Source organism: Erpetoichthys calabaricus, chromosome 10 (genome assembly GCF_900747795.2).
Source record: "Erpetoichthys calabaricus chromosome 10, fErpCal1.3, whole genome shotgun sequence".
NCBI lineage: Eukaryota > Metazoa > Chordata > Cladistia > Polypteriformes > Polypteridae > Erpetoichthys > Erpetoichthys calabaricus.
Window position 1 is genome coordinate 159046174 of NC_041403.2, and position 23396 is coordinate 159069569.

Here is a 23396-nt window from a genome sequence, read left to right on the forward strand (position 1 = left end):
AAACCCAACATAGTACGGAAGGCGCAGGCGTCACCGCCATATTGTGAGTGGCACTACTGCGGAGTGAAGTTAGGAATAATGTGCTGCTTGGGATTGTGCAAACCGCTGAACGCTTTACACCAAATTCAAACACAATACAGCTCAACGATACAAACAAGAGCCCACCTGGATAAGATCAATGTACGCAGGCGCCTACAACGTGCGTCTGAGACTGCGGAAGCAAAGCAGGCACGGGTTCAAAATGAATGCGGAAGCAAAGCAGGCACGGGTTCAAAACGAATGAGCTTGACTGACGGATATACAAACACGAGCCCGGCTGGATAAAATCAATGAACGCAGGCGCCTACAACGCGCGTCTGAAATGCTGTGGGCAAAGTGGGCACGGCTCCAAAACGAACGAGCTCAACTAATGTATTTTCGGGATGCCCAACGCCGTCGGTAGAAGAGCGAAGTGAGCAGGGGGCGGAGCCCCCTTGTTTGTTTTTAAAAGCTTTTAATTCTGATGCTTTAATTGTTTTTAATGCAGACTGTTCAACAAAAGGATAACAAGACAAACAAAAGAATATTTTATTTAAGGTCAAATTAAGCTCTTAAATATTGCATTGTTTTTTTCTTAGTCTGATCCCATTTTTTTTATAAAATTGAAAGCCGTTTATAAGTCCATGCGCCTATCCTTCTCCACGAAAATCTCCATCACTTTCTTGTAAAAGCCCCCCTTATTTTTCCTTTCGTTTTAAAAATCTTAACCTTCCATAATGACAGTCAGTTGGAAGAAAAAATAAAAATTAACTGGCTGCTGCAATGCACTTCACTTTCTGATATCTCTAACTTATTGGCGGCTGAATATTTTTTTCAAGAAATCATAGCTTCTTAAAGACCAATGGTTTCACATAGAAATCAACATTAAACGTCTGTTGCTGCATGCTGCGGTTGCCTGTTTGCTAAGAATGTGCAGGCAGGCAGGCTTGCTGCCAGGCTGTCTTTGCGTGGCCGGGGCGGCAGCAGCAGCAGGGGTTACGGCCGCAGTGCATTTCAATCTGGTTTCTACCTCTTACCATTGTTAAGTGGCAGTCTTCCTGTCTTGCCGTAGGCGTGTCAACTACATGAACCTGTTCAGCACAACCACGATTAACTGGGGACGAGTCAGCTGAAGCTGGAACCTCACATTCGTTTTCAATCACTTGTATCAAAATCAGAGTCCGGTTAGTCATCATCCACTTTAAGAGATAATAGGCAGAATTACGTCCACGCAGTATTTTGCTTTACGCATTCGCTTTGATCTCTCGCCATTATGTCAGTGCCATTTTTGCTATTGTTCGCGCCCTGCTACTCACACGAACCCAGGAAATCTCGGTCAAACCAATGAAGCTAACTTTCCTTCTAGCAACGAGAGTCCAACTAAAAGATAACGGTTGGTTTTGTCACAGTTTACTGTTGATTACCATCGTCAACTCCTCCTTTTGACAGGAGTCGACATCAGCCCTGAAAGAGTTAAAGATATTAGCCAGACTGTGGAAAGTCAGGGTGTATAATAAACGTGTCTGCAAACATTATATTGGCGACATACAGAGAGACAACGACGGGCACGTGCCAATTGCCTGCATCAGCCCAGCTTGAGAGGAGAGCGCAGTCCGAGGGGAGGTGAGGCTCGTCACTGCCGCACCTCGTGTTTCTCCCCTGTATTTGAACAGGAAATGTGCCAATTCAGTGATTTTTGACTATAAAAATGATCACAATTATTGAAATCATACAGAAAACAAATTTATAGCACAGACCAGTGGACACATTTATTTTATGTTATCATTAATAGTTTTTTTACTTTTCGTGATGACCTCACCTGCCTCCCCTGACCGCACGTACGTCTCTGCCGGCAATTACACCGCCAAGACCCGTGGCCTGGAAACCCGAGAGATCGTTAGACTAGACATGACGTACTTCTTCCAAAACACAGCAAAAAAAAAAAATATACAACACAAACCCTCCCTTAACTTCACATTGAACATGAAACAAATAAGACACACAGAAAACACAAAATGCACACGAAAGTCCAAAACATTAAATGGAGGATGAATTGTGATTGTGAACCTTGTTTAGCAGGAAAAGCGTCCTACGGCAATTATATACGAAGGCAATTGATGGCTTGCTCCTCTCCCAAACAACTTATCCTCGGCGTGTTGGGATGATCGTATCCCCCAGGTGTTTGTGTAGTGATGGTGAAGCAGTTGAATGTCTAGGGTCAGCAAGCAGCAAGCAATAAAAAGATGTAAATTCTGTATGGACATCTTTCTTCGGTTTGCAGTGAAGTGTCTTGGTTGTAACTGATCCTCCTGTTTTGTAGAGATGGATAAATGATACAGAAACGTCAAAGCTTTGTGTCAGTCGATCTGAAGCTCACTGTGTCGGAGCTTGTGCTAAAACACCGCTGTCATATGACCCCGTGACATTTGAAGCTTAGAAGACAGGCTTGGGCAGAGTTGTGGCAAATGATATTTAATGTCAGTAAATGTAAATTATTACACGTAGGAAGTAAGAATGTGAGGTCTGAATACAAAACAAGAAGTCTGAAAATCGAGAGTACACCTTATGAGAACGATTTAGGGGTTGTGGTGGACTCGACGATATCAACTTTCAGTGTTCAGAAGCCATTGTCTCACACATGCACTTAGGAGGCAGCCAACAAGCCCTAAGGTGAGTGATATTACAAGGGATGAAGGGGTGATTGTACGTAATAACACCGCTCTCTCTTTCTCTCTCTCCATCAACAGAACTAAAGAAGACAAACAATAACTCACCTTCAATACTTCCGGTCACCCAAAATGGCTACCATTCAACAATCCCGTCTCCATATTCCATCGATGATGTCACTTCCAGCTCCCCCGAGTTGACGTCACTTCCGGCTCCCCTTTATGATGTCACTTCCAGCTCCGCCATGATGACGTCACTTCCTGGCCCAGCATAATAACATTAGTTCCTCAATGATGATGTAATTTCCATCCATCCGCATTTGATGTCATTTCCTGTAAACCTCATTTCCTGCCACCATTTTGCTATAAAATCTCCAGGTATTCACTTCTCAGTTGTCAAATTTTTTCCATTCTGTCCAAGGACATTATACGGGGTCATTCCCCAACTCTTTTTGAGACTTTTTGAGTCGTTTATTCTGTTACACCACTGAGAAGGAAAACAGAATGTCAAGTTATATAGCGCCTTGATGTGTGGAGTACAAGTCACAGAAGGTTCTGCTGCAGCTTTATAACACACTGGTGAGGCGTCATCTGGAGTACTGGGTGCGGTTTTGGTCTCCATGTTACAAAATTGACATAGCAGTACAGGAAAAAGTCCAGAGAAGATCAACTAGGCTGATTCCAGGGCTACAGGGGATGAGTTACGAGGAAAGATTAAAAGAGCCTTTACAGTTTAAGCAAAAGAAGATGAAGAGGAGACCCGACTGAAGTGTTTAAAATTAGTGCAGTGGATCAAGAGTTGGAAACTTCTTCTTCATTTTTCGGCTGCTCCCGTTAGGGGTCGCCACAGCAGATCATCTTTTTCCATCTCTTTCTGTCCTCTGCATCTTGTTCTGTTACACCCATCACCTGCTTGTCCTCTCTCACCACATCCGTAAACCTTCTCTTAGGCCTTCTGCTTCTCCTCTTGCCTGGTAGCTCTATCCTTAGCATCCTTCTCCCAATATAACCAGCATCTTTCCTCTGCACGTGTCCAAACCAATGCAATCTCGCCTCTCTGACTTTGTCTCCCAACCGTCCAACTTGAGCTGACCCTCTAATGTCCTCATTTCTAATCCTATCCATCCTCATCACACCCAATGCAAATCTTAGCATCTTTAACTCTGCCACCTCCAGTCTCCTGTGCCATCCTCTCCAGCCCATATAACACAGCTGGTCTCACTACCATCCTGTAGACCTTCCCTTTCACTCTTGCTGATATCTGTCTGTCACAAATCACTCCTGACACTCTTCTCCACCCTGCCTGCACTCTCTTCTTCGCTTCTCTTCCACAATCCCCATTACTCTGTACTGTTGCTCCGAAGTATTTAAACTCATCCACCTTCGCCAACTCTTCTCCCTGCATCCTCACCACTCCACTGACCTTCCCCTCACATTTACACACATGTATTCTGTCTTGTTCTTACTGACCTTCACTCCTCTCCTCTCTAGAGCAGATCTCCATCTCTCCAGGGTCTCCTCAACCTGCTCCCTACTATCGCTACAGATCACAATGTCATCAGCAAACTTGTTAAGCTAAGATTTTGCACAAATATTAGGAAAGTTTTTTTTTTTTTATTCACAAAGATAACGACAGACACATAAGTGACCAAGTGGTGTGGTAGACAGGAGAACTTTAGGGATCTTCAAAACTTTCGAAGAATTAGATGGATAGGACTCGCGAGCTTTGCTGGGCCGGAGGGCCTGTTCTCGTCCAGGTTGTTCTAATGTCCTCATCTCTTCTGGTCACTGTCTGAATTTTGATAGCAACAGGTCCTATATTAGTGCATGTATAATGTTTTCTAAATATCCACCCACTGTTTATTCAGCACTGGCTCTGAAATGCTTTTGTCACAGTTCTGGGGCCTCATGTATAAACTGCGTACACACAGAAATGTTGCGTACAAACGTTTCCACGCTGAAATCGCGATGTATAAAACCTAAACTTGGCATAAAGCCACGCACATTTCCATGGTACCTCATACCCTGGCGTACACAAGTTCTCCGCTGACTGGCAGCACCCAGCGTCAAAGCAGTGCTACTGTTCCTGTGTGGTTACCCTTTCTTTTTCAGATCTACATCTCTAACGCGGCTTTATAAATACACTGAAATTAACCGCATATTGTTTATTAGTTTAATGCATCTGATTGTAATTAACCAGTACCAATATAATGGTCCACGGAATGGTCAAACTATTCCAAATAGCATAACTGCTTTAGTGTTGTTACTCTCACTGCACCTTCTTTTACTTCTTTCAGCTGCTCCCGTTAGGGGTTGAGAATTATCGATATACAGCATCAAGCACACGCTGCCTCAGCCATGCTTCATATTTGAACTGCTTCTCACACGGCGAACGCTTCAAAACCTTTCCTGTATGGACCTCGCAGTTCAAAAACAGTTTCATCCCAAGAGCTCTAAACGCATTCAATCAGTTCATCAAGCGCTCCTTGTAGAACTGTTTGTACTTATTAGTACAATCACCTCACTGTAAACTTGCAATACAGTTATAATATTGCACAACCTGAGCCACTTTATAAAGCGCGTATTTACATATGATGACAATATCATTTTTAAGATGAAATGCAGCAAAATATGTTTATTATATTATGCAGATAAAACTTTAATTTCATTTAAATAATCTATATTGTTAATAATAAAAGGACACAGTGTTGCTACGGTAGCAAGGATCTGGTGCTCCAGTCACGGATTGTTCCTGCCTCGCACTGTATGCTTCACTGAGACTGGCGTGAAGGATAGAATAATTAAACATATACTAGGAAGATATTTGAATGTTCCTTAAACGTTTTGAAGAATCTGCATTATAAGCTTACAGATGGCTTCACGTCTATTACAGAGCTGATTGTGTGGCGATTGGGTATTTGGAGAAAGAAAAGGAAGGACAGGAATTGGGGGTTAGTACGTTTGAGAGAGACAGTACTGCTGCAATAAAGTATTTCATCGAAGGTCGCGCACAATCACTGCGCCACCGTGTTCCTATGTTTAATAACATGCTTAAACTCCTATCATCATGAAATTATACCAAGTATACAGTATTTTAATTATTCAGAGAGCTGTAATATTACGAATGTAATGGATTTTGTGTCCTGGAAGAGAAAGCTGGTAAGCACGTAATGATTCACAAACATAAAGCACATAGAAGATCAAATACAAAACAAAGCATTTAATGTGCTACTTTAGTTACGATGGGATTTGAGAAACTAGTAAATGAAATGATTTTAAGGTGAAGTTTGTGATATTCTACTTTAATGACAAAATCAAAGTGGAAATTTCGTGATTAAAGTTGACATTTCGTGCTTTTTTCCCACAGTGTGCCTATTTTTTTTTTCTCTGTACCCTAATAAGCTTCCATATGACACTCAGATGGTGGGCTATGATTCGCCTTTTCACGGCGACTTTGATATCTGACAACTTCTTTTTTATTCCAGGCACTGTGTGACTGTGTGAACTTGAGCTTTTGAGTTTCTCCGACACTCTGTCACTCGATCAATTTCCTTTTGTTGTTTATACCACTGTTTAAATCAACAAGTAGTATGTTTTTCCTTTGCCTCCACTTGGTATTCGCTGAAATTCTTATATTTTCCCCCGTGCTTTTTCCATTGACTTTTCACAGAAGGCTGAGCTTAAGAGCTATTTATATTGATTTGCATATTCAAAGAGGCGTAATTCTGGGAGGAGTTGGGGCGGGACAGAAGGCGCGTGCACGCGCGTTACTTTTCACACTGACCGGGATTTATGGAGCGGAAGAACGTGGAAGTTTGTGTACGTTCAGATTCCTGCATCTGGATTTTTCTGTGCGTACGCACATTTCCGCTTTTGTGCTTAGGCCATGTTATAGTGTGAGTTCTACGCACAGCGTTATACACGAGGCCCCTGGGGCCTCATGTATAACGCCGTGCGTAGAACTCACACTATAACATGGCGTAAGCACAAAAGCGGGATTGTGCGTACGCACAGAAAAATCCAGATGCAGGAATCTGTGCGCACGCAAAATTTCACGTTCTTCCACTACATAAATCCCGATTTGTGTGAAAAGTAACGCACGTGCACGCGCCTTCTGTCCCGCCCCAACTCCTCCCAGAATTACGCCTCTTTGAATATGCAAATCAATATAAATAGCCTTCTGTGAAAAGACAATGGGAAAAGCACGGGAGAAAATATAAGAATTTCAGCGAATACCAAGTGGAGGCAAAGGAAAAACGTACTACTTGTTGGTTTAAACAGTGGTATAATCAACAAAAGGAAGCTGATCGAGTGACAGAGTGTCGGAGAAACTCGAAGGCTCAACTTCACAAAGTCGCACAGTGCCCGAAATAAAAAAGAAATCACATATCAAAGTCGCCGTGAAAAAGCGAGTCGTAGCCCACCGTCTGAGTGTCATATGAAAGCTTATTAGGGTACAGAGAAAAAAAAAATAGGCACACTGTGGGAAAAAAGCACGAAATGTCAACTTTAATCTCGAAATTTCCACTTTAATCACGTAGTTTATTTTGCCATTAAAGTAGAACATCATAAATTTCATCTTAAAATCGTTTAATTTACTAGTTTCTCAAATCCAATTGTAACTAAAGTGCCACGTTAAATGCTTTGTTCTGTATTTGATCTTCTATGTGCTCTATGTGTATGAATCACTACCTGCTTTTTAAACGGGCTTTCTCTTTCTCCGACAGGACACATAATCCATACGTGATATCTTTTTCATGATGATAGGAATGAAAGCATGTTATTAAACATGGGAACACGGTGGCGCAGTGATTGCTCATATCTCACGCAAGAGGCTTGCTGCGCCATGCGCAACCTTCAATGAAATAATTCATCACAGCAGTACTGTCTTTTTCAAACGTACTAACCTCCAATTCCTGTCTTTACTTTTCTTTCTCCAAAAACTCAATCGCCACACAATAAGCTATGTAATAGACGTGAAGCCATCTGTAAGCTTAGAACTTCGATTCTTCAAAACTTTTAAGGAACATTGAAATATCTTAGTAGTACGTGTTTAATTATTATATCCGTCTATCTTTCCAGTGTCGCGTCAGCACCAGCAAGAATACAGCGCAAGGCAGGAACAATTACTGAACTAGCTAGCGCTGCGGCACCGTGTCCTCACATGTTTAATTATTAACAATACAGATTATTTAAATGAAGTTAAAGTTTTATCTGTATAATATAATCAACATGTTTTGCTGCATTTCGTCTTAGAAATGAATACCGTCATCACATGTAAATACGCGCTTTATAAAGTTGCGCAGGTTGTGCAATATTATAACTGTAGTGCAAGTTTACAGTGGGGTAATTGTACTTATAAGTACAAACAGTTCTACAAGGAGCACTTGATGGACTGATTTAGTGTGTTTAGAGTTCTTGGGATGAAACTGTTTCTAAACCGCGAAGTCCGTACAGGGACTAAAGCGTTTGCTGTGGCTCAGGCAGCATCTGCTTCATGCTGTGTACCGATAATTCTCTTTACAATCAGCTGCTGCTGCGATTTCCCACTCAGATACAGTGATATAAATACTCCGAGTGGTGCAGTGAGAGTAATATGGAAAAAGATGATCTGCTGTGGCAACCCTTAACGGGATCAGCTGAAAGAAGATGCAGTGAGAGTTACAACGCTAAAGCAGTTATGGTATTTGGAATACTATGGCTATTCCCTGGACCATTATATTGCTACAGGTTAATTACAATCAGATGCATTACACTAATAAACAATATGCAGTTAATTTCAGTGTATTTATAAAGCCGCGCCAAGAATGTGGATCTAAGAAAGAAAGGATGAGCACACATGAACAGTAGCACTGCTTTGACGCTGGGTGCCGCCAGTCTGCAAAACTGGGCGGATAAATTGCGTACGCCAAGGAATGAGTTACCGTGGAAATGTGCGTGGCTTTACGCCAAGTTTAGGTTTTATACATTGCGATTTGAGCGTGGAAAGGTTCGTACGCAACATTTCTGTGCGTACGCACCGTTTATACATGAGGCCCCTGGTCTTTTAGCCTTTCTCATGTTGTTAATTTCTCAGTGCCTTCTTGTCCTGAGTTTCTTCTCAGCTCATCTGCACTCACTGTCTCCTCCAACAAGTCCTCTGTTTGTGTGTTTGTGTGTGTTTGTGTGTGTGTGTGTGTGAGACACACTGTTTGGAACTGCTGTATGACCAGGTGGCAAAAGCGGCTGTGAATTAATGGAAGGTGCTGTTCCGAATTCAATCTTTGTATTAAATTTTGTAGGAGAATCTTATAAAAGCTAACAATTTATCAGTTACAAAAGATATTCAAGTATAACGCAGATTCTAAAATGCGTACCATAAAATAATGAGAAGATCGCCAATTAAATGAAAAAGGAAAAAGTATACAGGTCCAGTACTATACTTCCAAACAAGAAACAAAAAGTGTTTTGGTGCCCTCTGGTGGTCGTTTCTACACAAGCTCTTCCAGTTAAATGACCCCTGATATTAAGAGTTCTGACATTTTATTCTAGTTTGCGCGTGGCTTGAGGCAGAGCTGGACGAGATACCAGACTGCTTCTGGCTGGTGTTCTTCTATTCTAGAGAAGAAAACGAAGACTGTGTGAAGAAAGCCCCAGTGTTGTAAAGACTGGTGCCATTGCTTGGATGAGATGTAAAACAAAGGTCCTGACTCTCTGTGGTCATAAAAAAATCCCTGGGTTTACCCTGATGTTCTGGTAAAATTGTCCACCATGGACAAGTATCTCTCTGTCATCACAAACATTTGTAGTAATACGACGCATTGCATTTTATTTTCTAACAGATGGCACATCACAAAAAATTACACTGCTTTTATGAATCCAGTACCAAATAATACATGACATAGACATATGCATTGCATTTGTTATTCCAACAGATGGTTGCATCATAAACATTTGTAGTATTAAGATGCATTGCATTTTATTTATTTACAGTTGGCATATCACAAAAATTTACTGATTTTATGAATTCCATACCAAATGGTACATGACATAGACATATGCATTGCATTTGTCATTCCAAAAGATGATGCATTTTATTACTATAAATGTTTGTGATGTGCCATCAGTTGGAATGACAAATCCAATGCTTTTAATTACTACATGTATTACAAAATACATTCTAATAGATGGTGCTCTGCAAATGTTGACATTGAATACCATGAGGGTTACATTGATTACTTGGACCTGAACTTGTGTTAGATAGGCAGCACAGCTGGTATATGTATAAAATTCTAAAGGTGGAGTCTGTTTGTCATGCAAACCACTGGGGTTAGACCTTGATCTTGGTTTTAATCAAAAGCTGGTGAAGCAAAAAATTTGGCTAGTGACAATCTACCTGAAGTTATAGGGGTTCATGTCTTTGTTACGGCAAAACTGCACAGGCAGACTGATCGAGAGAGTGATGTGGCAGAAGGAAAAAGAAGAGCAACAACATCTGCTGAGCATCAGGCAAATTGCAGAAGCTGATCACGTGATAAAGAAGAAGACTGTCAGCACTGGCATCTGCTATTTATTTTATACTCACAATCTACTGGGGTTGGAACTCTGATCTTGGAAGGACCAGAGGTCCACGCGTTTACTAGTAAATCCTTGAAATCAGTACTGATTACACATTTACTTGCACGCATAAATTGGTATTTCACTTGGATATCTTACATTGTTATGTTGTCCACACTTTGTGCAGCACACTCGTACTGGAGTGTTCGCTGTCCTCAACCTTGACTGATTCATCATCATCATCATCATCATACCCATTGTCTTGCTCATATTTCTTTTATGAAAAACTGAAAAATAAATACTTAAGGTAGATTTTTGGAGGTCCCAGAGCACAGAAGGCCCAACATGAGATGTGCTCCTGCACAAATTAAGCAGCAGTCCTCAAGCTTGGCACTTTCCTGGTATTGTAGTCACTGTAAGCAGAGCAGGACCTTATCAACAGGTTTGATGTACAGGCAAGCTGATACTGCGTGTACAAAGGGGGTGACAAACTGACATTTGTTTTTGTCCTAATCAATACAAGTGACACCCAAGTGTCAGTCCTGTCACTAAGTATCTATCTATCTATCTATCTATCTATCTATCTATCTATCTATCTATCTATCTATCTATCTATCTATCTATCTATCTATCTATCTATCTATCTATCTATCTATCTATCTATCTATCTATCTATCTATCTACCACCCAAACTGGCTTGCATTGACCATCCATTCTGTTTTCTGAACCTGCTGTATTGTGGGAATGTTTGGGTCTAAAGCAGTAGGCAGCCATGGAGGTATGCTGGCATCATGGCCAAGCTTATTAGTGTGCCAACTGACTGTTCGGTAGCAATCCTGTGCTCCAGCCCCCACCCCCCTTTATGATCTGCAACCAATCGCCTTAATGGTGTCACTGGGCCTGGGGATGAGACCACCACAGCCTTTTCTCCTGCAGCGTCGAGCTGTTTGACTAGAAGGCTACAAATACGGCAGCATCAGGTCCATTGTGCCTTTCTGTGACCCAAATACGGCATCCAAATCAGATTTGGCATCTGCCTTGTACCCTCGGTTGCCATGATTTCCAGTCTGTGCAATGCTGTAATAGAAAAATCAAGAAAATGGAAGCGACTAGAAAACACCTGGTATAACAGTGAGGGACGCAAATAAAGCACCTCTGACGTGCCAAGCCGAGCCCTGTAAGGAGCGCCTTAAATTGAATGATTGCATTTCATTACTTGTGTGAATTTCTCATGTCAAAACTTTTAAAGTGTATTGTATAAGAGGAGAGAACTTGGAGTAGTTTATTTAATAAGAGTCTAACAGCTAATTTTCAATTTTAATTAGAATTTAAAATGCATTTAATTTACACCTTCGTTCACAGCCGTCAGGAGTGTGTACTTCTCATTTAATCGTCATTTGCATTTTAGTCAGACTAAATCATGAGACGCGGGCCTGTGAGTAATCCTCAGCTCGGCAGAGCCAACGTATGGAGCATTTCTGTTGTTTCCTACGTGATGGCACAGCTGTGGGTGTTAAAAAATTATTAGTAAATCACAAGAGAAAGGGGGAAGCACACCGCATCCCGTGCTTCTGAAAGTAAGTTTGCTTTTACCACAACCACAAAAGAAAATGAATTGATAAAAATAAAATGAAAACGACAGTGCTGTGTCGGCAAGCGCCTGATCCACAATCCACATGCACATCACACACTTAGCAAATAAATCTTTAAGACACAAGTCCTCTGTTATGCCTATGATAAGCGCTAGCTATCTATTATATAGTGCCTTTCATATCTATCTGTCTATCTATCCTGCCTACTATACTAAATCTAACATCTATCTATTATATAGTGCCTTTCACACTAATCAATCTATCTATCTTGCCTACTATACTAAATCTAACATCTATATATCTATCTATCCTGCCTACTATACTAAATCTAACATCTATCTATCTATTATATAGTGCCTTTCACACCAATCTATCTATCTATCTATCTATCTATCTATCTATCTATCTATCTATCTATCTATCTATCTATCTATCTATCTATCTATCTATCTATCTATCTATCTATCTATCTATCTATCCTGCCTACTATACTAAATTTAACATCTATCTATCTATTTATCTATCTTGCCTACTATACTAAATCTAACATCTATCTATTATATAGTGCCTTTCACACTAATCAATCTATCTATCTTGCCTACTATACTAAATCTAACATCTATCTATCTATCTATCTATCTATCTATCTATCTATCTATCTATCTATCTATCTATCTATCTATCTATCTATCTATCTATCTATCTATCTATCTATCTATCTATCTATCTATCTTGCCTACTATACTAAATTTAACATCTATCTATCTATTTATCTATCTTGCCTACTATACTAAATCTAACATTTATCTATCTATTTAATGTCTATCAATCTATTATATAGTGCCTTTCACACTAATCTATCTATCTAGCCTACTATACTAAAACTAACATCTATCTATTATATAGTGCCTTTCATATCTATCTATTAAACTGTTTATTTTATAATATAGTGCCTTTTATGTCTATTTATCTATATATTATATAGTGCCTTTCATATCTAGGGTTTTAGTTGCTGCAAGTTTTTATTCTAACCATCTTCTTAATTAGTTACCAGTTTTTGTCTCTTTAATTAACTAGACCCAGACCCCTTGGTTGTTTCTTTTTCCTAAATTTGCAACCGTCACACACATGTGCATTGGAGGAAGCTAAAGGGTCTAAATGAGAATAATTCCACACCAGGCCAGGGGGTGGCATGGTGCGCTGACCTTTTTTCTCGCTTTCCTGCAGACCGTTCATGGGAAATTCTGCCTGGCCCTGATGACGTCACGTCCTGTTCCGGGCCTTCTGATGATGTCACTTCCGCTATAGAACCCATTGACGAAGAGCCTTCCGGTTCCGGCCATTTTGATGATGCCACGTCCGGGTCCAAGCCTATGGAAGAGGACCCTTCCGCTTCTGCTCTTGATGACTTCACTTCCCTTTCTGTCCTTTAAAGCTGCCATATTCTAAAAATCTCATCAGTTCTGTTTTGGACTCCATTCTAAGCACATCAGTGCTAACAAATTACCCTTTCGCAGCCAGGGAATATTATACAGATGGCTGCCCCAAACCTTTTTATGTCTCTTGCGTCTGTTTTTTGTGACACAGCCAAACAATAATGAGAAACAAAACAAGCCACCACATGACCAGCTCACCTGTGCTCATCACACAATATCTGAAAAGAAAGAAAGGCGAAGGTCTCGGTAAGGTTGATCTCTCAGGTCACCAAACCATCTTGATGGTGTTCTTAGAAAAAAGAAAATCAACCATTTTGGAAATGTCTGCAGTGACAGAATGAGAGCTAACAAGCCACGGAATTAAATAACAGGCTTAATTAACAGCAACAATCAGCTTCTCATTGAGAAACTGGTGGGAATTAAATTGGCTGGAGTTTGAAGCCTCAGTTTAGATGGTCATCTGTTTGGCTTCAATTTATGTAAGAAAAGAATCAATTCAGAAGCTTGGATTCTTAAAAACAGGGCTATTAAAATGGAGGTAAAAGTTGTTAAATTAGCAGTGAGAACTGGTCAATGATTGGGAAAAGGGTTAGAATGAAAACCTTCAGCCACTGTGGCCCTCCAGGACTCGATTTGGACACCCCTGGCATACTGAATGAAGGCTATGTAGATGACACATTGCATCTATTACCTCCTTCTCTCTTCATCTCAGAAATAACCCTAACGCCTAACGCCTACCCCTAATCCTTACGGTTTTTCTTTGCAGATGCATGATGACGCCACCGTCCACTAGTTCCACAATTTCTCCAAAGATAGTTTCTAACGGTGGTGCTAACAAATGGCTGAAGTGAGTTAAATATCAGATGGTCCTTCATTAACCTCCTTTGCATTAACCCCCAATTTCTCTCAGGATTAACCCTTCTGTTCCTCCCATCTTAGGTTTAGGTTTAGGTTTATTTGTCATATATAGGTTAACACAGGGTCAATATACAATGAAATGTGTATGACGAGAAAAACAAGTCACTCAGCCTAGATCCAATAAAGCTTAAAAAAGATTACAAGTTAAAAATAGACAAGTCATATAAAATAAAATGTGTACATTTTAAAAGAAGTTATAGAGCAATATGAGTTGAATGAGCAGCAAGTACAAATGACAGTTATTGCACAGATAATGTTTTATAAGTACAGATGCATATTCCATAAAGTGCAGATGCATGTTCCAGTCAGTATTCTGAGTGTGTGCAGGTACAGTTTGTGTGTGAGTAGTGCAATGTAGATGTAATGTAAGTGTATGTAAGTGTTCAGGTGTTGCTGTTGAGGTTTCGAATGGCCTGGTGGTAAAAGCTGTTCTTAAGTCTTGTAGTCCGAGCAGCCACACCCCTGTATCATCTGCCAGACGGTAACAAGGAGAACAGCTGGCGTGCTGGATGGCTGTGGTCCTTTATGATGCTGCTTGTCTTACGCAAGCACCGATGGAGGTAAATGTCTTCAATGGCAGGAAGACTCTTGCCCGTGATGTGCTCTGCTGCCTTCACCACTCTCTGTAGTGATTTCCGGCTGCTGGCAGAGCAGCTCCCATACCAGACGGTAATGCAGCCCATCAGCAGACTCTCGACCACACTCCTGTAAAAGTTTGAGGTGATGTTGGCATTCATGCCAAACTTCCTCAGCCTCCTCAGGAAGTAGAGCCGCTGGCGAGCTTTCTTGACCACAGTGTCTATATGAAGGGTTCACGAGAGGTCCTCGGTGATGTTTACTCCGAGGAACTTGAAGCTGTTAACCCTTTCAACTTCTATGCCGCTGATGTAGATGGCCTGGTGTTCTCTGCCTTGTTGTTTTCGATAGTCCACGATCATCTCCTTGGTTTTGCTGACATTAAGAGACAAGTTGTTATCTAGGCACCAATTACTCAATGCCAGCACCTCCTCTCTGTAGGCCGTCTCCTCGTTGTCAGTGATAAGGCCTATGATGGTTGTGTCATCTGCAAACTTGATGATGGTGTTTGTGCCGTGTTTTGCAACACAGTCGTGGGTGAACAAGGAATACAAGAGGGGGCTAAGCACACAGCCCTGCGGCGCTCCTGTGTTTAAAATGAGTGATGAGGACGTGTGTTTGCCGACTCTCACCACCTGGGGGCTGTTTGTGAGGAAAGAGAAAATCCATCTGCAGATGGTCGTCCCCAACCCAAGGTCGTCAAGCTTCAAGACGAGTTTTGAGGGGATGATGGTGTTGAATGCTGAGCTGTTATCTATGAACAGCATTCTTACATATGTATTTCCTCTTTCCAGGTCGGTGAGGGCAGTGTTTATTGTACTCCGCACAGATTCTCTGCAGCTCAGCCAGACTGACCATTGTGGTTCTCTTCCAAATGTCCTTTCTCTGATGATCGCTCCGCTCGGCCAACTCTAGGAAGATTTGTGTTTGTTCCAAACATCTTCCATTTCAGAATTATGGAGGTCACTGTGCTCACTGTGCTCAATCCTGCAGAACATTTTTTTTGGTAGCCTTACCCAGATCTGCACCTTCACACACATGTCCTGTCTGTAAGGCCCAGTGTTTGCTCACAGGGTGGGACCTTCTATAGACAGGGGTGTGTGCCTCTCTTAATCAGTCCAATCAACTGAATTGACCACAGATGGAATCCAAAACAAGGTGTAGAAACATCTCAGTGATGATCAATAGAATGGGCTGTGCCTGCTTCACAACAAAATGTGAAAACAGCGATGGAGTCTTTCTGAAGGTACCCTAGATAGACGATTGCAGTTTAGCTTACTAATCCAGATAAGTCGTGCTAACCGAAACTAGAAATAGAAAGTCATTTCCAGCCTCTGAGTGACTAAAGAAGAACAAAACAGTAGGTAATAAATTAAGCATTAATTAGGCAAAATGTAGGAGTTTCAGGTTAAACGATGCATAAGGCTAATGATGTGTTGATCTGCAGAAAGTTTAGTGCAATCATTTATAACAGACGTAATGTGCAGTTATGGTCAACAAAACGTGTTCTTAAGTGTACAGTCCTATGAAAAAGTTTGTGAACCCCTCTTAATTCTTTGGATTTTTGTTTCTCATTGGCTGAACTTCCTTTTAATATATGACATGCCTTATAGAAACAGTAGTATTTCAGCAGTGACATTAAGTTTATTGGATTAACAGAAAATATGTAATATGCATCATAACAAAATTAGACAGGTGCATAAATTTGGGAGATATGACATCAATACTTAGTTGAGCCTCCTTTTGTAAATCTAACAGCCTCTAGACGCTGTCCTCCTATAGCCTTTGATGAGTGTCTGGATTCTGGATGGAGGTATTTTTGAATATTCTTCATACAATATCTCTCCAGTTCAGTTCAATTTGATGGCTGCTGAACATGGACAGCCTGCTTCAAATCATCCCATAGAATTTTGATGATATTCGAGTCAGGGGACTGTGACAGCCATTCCAGAACATTGTACTTCTCCGTCTGCATGAATGCCTTTGTAGATTTTGAACTGTGTTTTGGGTCATTGTCTTGTTGGAATATCCAACCCCTGCGTAACTTCAACTTTGTGACTGATGCTTGAACATTATCCTGAAGAATTTGTTGATATTGGGTTGAATTCATCTGACCCTCGACTTTAACAAGGGCCCCAGTCCCTGAACTAGCCACACAGTCCCACAGCATGATGGAACCTCCACCAAATTTGACAGTAGGTAGCAGGTGTTTTTCTTGGAATGCGGTGTTCTTCTTCTGCCATGCAAAGCGCTTTTTGTTATGACCAAATAACTCCATTTTTGTCTCATCAGTCCAAAGCACTTTGTTCCAAAGTGAACCTGGCTTGTCTAAATGAGCATTGGCATACAACAAGCGACTCTGTTTGTGGCGTGAGTGCAGAAAGGGCTTCTTTCTCATCACCCTGCCATACAGATGTTCTTTGTGCAAATTGCGTTGAGTTGAAGAACGATGTACAGATACTCCATCTTCAGCAAGATGTTCTTGCAGGTCTTTGGAAGTGATCTGTGGTTGTCTGTAACCATTCTCACAATCCTGCACATATGCCGCTCCTGTATTTTTCTTGGCCTGCCAGACCTGCTGGGTTTAACAGCAACTGTGCCTGTGGCCTTCCATTTCCCAATTCCATTCCTTACAGTTGAAACTGGCAGTTTAAACCTCTGAAATGGCTTTTTGTAGCCTTCCCCTAAACCAGGGGACTCAACAATCTTTGTTTTCAGATCTTTTGAGAGTTGCTTTGAGGATCCCATGCTGTCTGTCACTCTTCAGAGGAGAGTCAAAGGGAAGCACAACTTGCAACTGACCACCTTAAATACCTTTATATCTCATGATTGGACACATCTGTCTATGAAGTTCAAGGCTTAATGAGCTCATCCAACCAATTTGGTGTTACAAGTAATCAGCATTGAGCAGTGACAGGCATTCAAATCAGCAAAATGACAAGGGGACCCACATTTGTGCACAGCCAGTTTTTCACATTTGATTTAATTTCATACAACTAAATACTGCTTCACTAAAAATCTTTGTTCGGAAAACACCGCAGTACTCAGATGTTCCTAGGAAATGAAAGACATACCACTGTTATCTTTATTGTTGAAAGGAGAGGAAATTATTACGCAGGCTAGGAGAGGCTCACAAACTTTTTCATATGACTGTATGTTAGAACAAAGGGTCTGCTCTAAGGTAGAGGGTCTCAAAGTGTGTGGTCTATTGATCACTGATGGTCTGTGAGCACATGCCAGGTGTCTACAGTCATGGCCAAAAGTTTTGATAATTAACAAATATTAATTTTCACAAAGTCTGCTGCCTCAGTTTTTATAATGGCAATTTGCATCTACTCCAGAATATTCTGGGGAGTGAGCAGATGAAGTGCAATTTATTGCAAAGTCCTTCTTTGCCATGAAAATGAACTTCATCCCAAAAAGAATGTTTCCACTGCTGTTGTGAAGAAGGCTTCAGGGCACCCAAGAAAGTCCAGCAAGCGGCAGGACCATCTCCTAAAGTTGATTCATGGCTCAGGATCGGGGCACCACCAGGGCAGAACTGGCTCAGGAATGGCAGCAGGTAGGTGTGAGTGAGGTGAAGACTTTTGGAGGATGGTCTGATGGGTGTCAAGAAGGGCAGCAAAGAAAAACATCAGGGACAGATTGATATTCTGCGGAAGGTATGGGGATTGTCATTTTCTCTTATGACTCCCCTTTCCGATTCTTTGGGGCAAAGAAAAGGTGAGCGGCGCTACCGTCAGCCCCGTGTCAGACCAACAGTAAAGCATCCTGAGACCATTCATGTCACATGGGGTTGCTTCTCAGCCAAGGCAGTGGGCTCACTCACAATGTTGCCTTAGAACACAGCCACGAATAAAGAATGGGACCAAAACATCCCCGAGAGCAACTTCTCCCAACCATCCAAGAACAGTTTGGTGACCAGCAATGCCTTTTCCAGTATGATGGAGCACCAGGCCATCAGGCATAAGTGACTCGGGGAACAAAACATTGAAAATTTGGGGTCCATGGCCAGGAAACTTCCCAGACTTTAATCCTATTGAGAGCTTGTGGTCGATCCTCAGGTGGTGGCTAGACAAACAAAAACCCACCAGTTCTGACAAACTCCAAGCATTGATTATACAAGAATGGGCTGCCATCAGTCAGGATGTGGCCCAGAAGTTGATTGCCAACATGCCATGGTGAATTTTAGAGGTCTTGATAAAGAAAGAAGGGCCAACACTGCAATATTGACTTTTTGCATAAACTTCATGTCATTGTTGATAAAAGCCTTTGAAATTTATGAAATGCTTGTAATTCTACTTCAGTATACCATAGAAACATCTGACGAAAAGATCTAAAAACACTGAAGCCACAAACTTTGTGAAAACCAACACTCAGGTCACTCTCAAAACTTTTTGCCACGACTGTATGGACTGATGTTGTCATCTTTCTTAAAAGAACATTCTTCCTGATAAAGCCACATGAAAGGTCTGTGATGCCTCCTGGATCCCCCTGTCACCACTCCTTCCCACTATGCTCCTGTAAATGTCATGCAAAAAGACAAATTTCCTGTCATGGACTAATACAGTGTATCAAATACCGAAAAATCTGCTAAAACATAACCCACTAAGGTTTGAAGGTGAGTCGTATAAAACCGACTTTTCTTCCAGGTGTTTCTTTTTTTGCCGTTTACACATCACATGACAATGAAAAACACAGAATCCGCGACTGGAGCGTCACATCGTCTTTCATCTTCTTGTGCTTAACAGCGGTGACTCAGTGCTCCGCACTTCCTGATTGGTGGAAACTTTCCCGTATTCGAGACTTCAGAAGAATAAAAAAAACAATTAAGATATGATTGCAATCTAGGATACAGTCTATAAATGATATTTATATGGTAGTATCAATTATGTAGCATGAACCCAGAGAATTCTGGGACTTGTTACCATGGCAACCATCAACGCTATTGTCAGCACAGGGGACATCCACAAGAAAAGCAAAATGGTGAAACTAACAACAAGTATAAACAGCTTTCTCGGGAAGATTTAGATAGCGAAAAAGAATTCATTGGGTATAAAACCCCATAATATTTGAAGAAATTGTCCCAAAACATTTTAAGGAGCTGCTAGAAGGATTAATAAAGAAATCAATCAGAATACAAATTAATCTTGGTATTTGTTTCTGTCAAGTCAGGGAAAAGACATATGACCAGGGTTGGCCTTTTGACTTCTGGTTTATTCGGTTTCCACCATTTTTTTTTTTAACTTCTCCTAACTGATCTTCATTTCCTCATTCCATCTCACTCCAGATATATCTTGGTTTCCCTTTATTAGTCTTAACAAGAATTAAGCAATTTTTGGAAGTTTTATTGTTTTGTTCTGCTCATTTTAGTAGAACATCATTCCAGTGATGCTTGTATAGTGGAAACTGGGCTTGATTTAACTTTCAGGAATATTAAAAGAATCAGCGACATACACCCTCCAATCCTTGGTTTATTTTTCATGATTTTCGTCCATAGTTTTGTTCCCTTCTCAGAAAGATGGAAAGGCAACAGGACTGGAAGAAATACCAGCAGAATTATGGAAGAGCTTAGGAGAAGAGGGAGCAGATGTGTTGTAGGATTGGATGTAGAAGATCTCTGAACAGAGGAGTGGACAAACAATGCGACTGAACCCATTTCTAAGGGGATGGGCGATATTCAGGATTGTGGAAACTTCTCAGGGATAAAGCTGATGTCACATACTATTAAAATGTGGGGAAAGGTTATGGAGAGAAGGTTTAGGGAAGAGACCACCATAGGGAAGGAGCAGTTTGGTTTTATGCCAGGGACAGGAACAAATGAGGCAGTCGTTGCATTGTGACAGCTGATAGAGAAACATCGAGAAAAACAGAAAGGATTGCATATGGCATTTATTGATTTGGAGAAGACCGATGATAGTGTGACACATCAAGAGGTCTGACAGTGCATGAGAGGTTAAGGAGGACCAGAGAAGTGTGTGAGGATTGTCCAGGATATATATTAGGGAGTGTGGACTTGGGTTGGGGTAGCAGACGAGATCCCAGTTAGTGGAGGTCAGCACCAGGGATCAACTTGAAGTCCTTGAAGATTTGACTATGAATGTGCTGAGTCATGGGATAAAACAACAATCCCTCCGGTGCTTTTTGCCAATGACCTTATGTTGTGTTGCATCAGAATAGAGGAAGATGAGAGGAAATTGGAAGAATGGAGAAGGACTTTGGAAGGTAAAGGGTTGAAGATAAATAATAAGACAAAGATAGAACATCTGAGGTTTAATGAGGATCAGAATTCAGAAGTTAGTTTATAGGGAGAGCTAGTGAAAAGAACGGATAAATTCAAATATCTGGGATCAGTGGTAGCCCAAGATGGAAAATTAGAGTCAGAGATAGCCCATAGAGTACAATGATTATGGAAAAATTGGAAGAAAGTCAAAGAATTAAGGCAAAGGTTAATGGTCAGGTGTTTAAAACAATGGTGAGACCACAAATGATGTATGGAGCTGAGACATGGGCAGTAAATAGAGTGCAGGAGTAAAAGTTAGATTTGCATGTTCTCCCTGTGCCTGTATGGGTTTCCTCCGGGTGCTCCGGTTTCTTCCCACAGTCCAAAGACATGCAGGTTAGGTGCATTGGTGATCCTAACTTGTCCCTAGTGTGTGCTTGGTGTGTCACTGTGTGTGCCCTGCGGTGGGCTGGCGCTCTGCCCAGGGATTTGTTCCTGCCTTGTGCCCCTTGTTGGCTGGGATTGGCTCCAGAAGACCCCCGTGACCCTGTGTTAGGATATAGCGGGTTGGCAAATGACTGACTGACTGACTGACAGCTCTGTCCATTTCATTCCTAGGGCCCACACCTCTGACCCGGAAGAATAGCATAACCTAAACGAGACCTGGCTCATCTACAAATCCATCTATTAATAAGAATTCCTTCAAAGAAGAGCTGGGATTGACTCCGTGGCAGAGACAGGCATCATGAACTGAGAAGGGTCAGGCTGCAGGCCCCTCGGTGTCTCCTTTAGCCATAGGACCCTGTGATGTCATTCAGGGGCTCGTGACTAAAGGTGGAAGTGATGTAAAGAGTCACAGAGGGACCTGCCTCCAAGACTCTTACACCAGCAAATCAATGTCGGATTATGCCTCAGTTGGCTTCCAGCAGTGTGCTATTATTCCACAGTCAGCTCCCAGCTGGCTCACTAAATCTTTACCCTTACCTTCTTATTAATTCATATGTTAGCATTCTTTATCCAACATTACAGCCCCTATGGCAGAACTCAACAGAAATTTGCCCACTCGATAGAAATGTGCCTTTCCACTTAGCTGCTGACAGACATTATCTGTGAATGAGTGAGGTAGTTTTCCCAGCTGGATGAAGTCCCATGATGCCTTGCCAGTCCTCATCTGCGTAGCCTACTCTTTCTGCTGCTGTGTGAATCCACGCCAGTCGCTGCATGAGCGTTGTTTAGAAATGAGCACTGTGGGTGTCATATTAGTGCATAATAGATGACAGCTTTGGTAATAGAAATTTTACACCAGCTTTGTGATGACTCATCAATCTCAGAGTCTATAACTCTTTCCTGCCTGGAAACTTTCAAATCCAAATTTTTATAATATTGTTCTCTTTATAGCCTCAACTTAATTTCATATCCATTAAGTGAGAATAACCGTGCCCACTATTCAGTGAGCTTACTGCAAAAAAAATAATGAGGGTTCTCTCAGAAAGACAGAGAGATACCCACAAGTGGAAGGGACAACACCTCTCTAAATGCTAGAGAGGATGTCGGATGGTCAGTAAGGAGCAACAGATGGCATAAGTGATGCTACAGGACTAAAACCTTCTAGGGTAGCAGAAAAAAATGGTAGATCTCATAAGTGTGGCATGTGGTCATCACAACTCCTTAATATCATGTGGCACATTTGCGCGTTAGAGGGTCACCTTCTGGGCTCGTCAACGGTAAGCACTACCACCCCAGGACTCCAGGGAGCACAATCACTAAGCACCTTCTCTCCCTTGCCACCTTTGAGAAGACGCCCAATGAGAGCATCTGACTGCTCCATAGGCTATAAAAGCAGGGCACTCCAGGAAGGTGGCATCTCGTTTGGGAGATAAGCAACCCATAAAATGGACTTCTGACCCTAAATCTTGACCACTTATCATACCACCTTTGCCTAAAACAATGACTAATTGTTCATTTTTTGTTAGCCTTATTGCCATTGAGTGCCTGTTATTTTTGGTTCAGCGTTTCGCAAATAAATGGGGTGGCCCGGTTGGCACCCCAACATTTCATTTCAGCTTTATTACTACCAGTCGATGACAAATTAAAAGGATACATTTCACAATGTTTTCCTCTTTAGATCATTTTTTTCTGAGCTCTGTTTCAGTTTTGTTCTTTAATTGATTGATCATGTGCCACCTTAGGTTAATTAAATCCCTTAGAGCTTTGTATTAAAAGAAGTTTATTCAACATCTTTTTTTGGACTTGGACATTTGTTGTAAGGTACAAAATCTGTACATTTTTTTTATTATATTTTTTTTCAAGAAAAAACAACAGATGAGCTTAAATACAGGTCACTAGCATGGACAGTTAACATCAAAGCCAATCTGTTTTCCTGAATTGTGCCAATATCAGTACCATCTGTTTGAACTGAGCAAGAATTCAG

General features: G+C 41.3%; 1 long non-coding RNA gene across 2 annotated transcripts in view; it reads left to right on the forward strand.

Moving 5' to 3' along the window:
* LOC114659646 (uncharacterized) overlaps nucleotides 1-23396 on the forward strand; it is a 35297-nt gene that overhangs the window by 10051 nt on the left and 1850 nt on the right. The window contains exon 2 of one of the 2 annotated variants that reach the window (XR_003717579.2): nucleotides 2766-3937. This is a non-coding gene — a long non-coding RNA (uncharacterized LOC114659646). Of the gene's footprint in view, nucleotides 1-2765; nucleotides 3938-23396 lie in introns of those variants that run through there. The other variant, XR_007936024.1, reaches the window with a different exon arrangement.